At 33.3% G+C, this 499-nt stretch overlaps 1 protein-coding gene across 1 annotated transcript in view; it reads right to left on the bottom strand.

The window, feature by feature from the left end:
- LOC104708040 overlaps positions 1 to 499 on the bottom strand; it is a 6,417-nt gene that overhangs the window by 2,089 nt on the left and 3,829 nt on the right. The gene's annotated exons all lie outside the window — the stretch shown is intronic.

The following is a 499-nucleotide window of genomic DNA, read 5'->3' on the forward strand; positions in this document are numbered from 1 at the left end:
TTTGTGTCGTTAGAGAATTTTAATTCTAAATAACCATTACCTACTTCAGTCAAATCAGAAGTAAATAAAGGTCATTTAGTGTTTTAGATAATAAAAACCAGAAAATTTTGGTTTCGTTAAAGCCTACAACTTACTTTACAACTATGTCTACACTATCACAACTAAACAACCAACATAAACCATCGCAATCACCATCACAATAACTATAGTCTACACTATCACAACTAGGCAACTACAACACTCAACCATATTATACAGTAGACAAACAAATCAACCATCCCATTCCATCACAACTAAAGCAAGCAAACAATACTTTTCAAGCAAACAACTAAAGCAAGCAAACAATACTTTTCAAGCAATACTTTTCAACCATCACAACTAAAGCAAGCAAACAATACCATCACAACTAAACAAAGCAATAAGAAATACTTACCTTTTACTTTCGAGTAAGGAATGTTGTCGATGGTGGTCCGATTTAAATCGCGCTGCTTAACCTCAC

Source organism: Camelina sativa, chromosome 8 (genome assembly GCF_000633955.1).
Source record: "Camelina sativa cultivar DH55 chromosome 8, Cs, whole genome shotgun sequence".
NCBI lineage: Eukaryota > Viridiplantae > Streptophyta > Magnoliopsida > Brassicales > Brassicaceae > Camelina > Camelina sativa.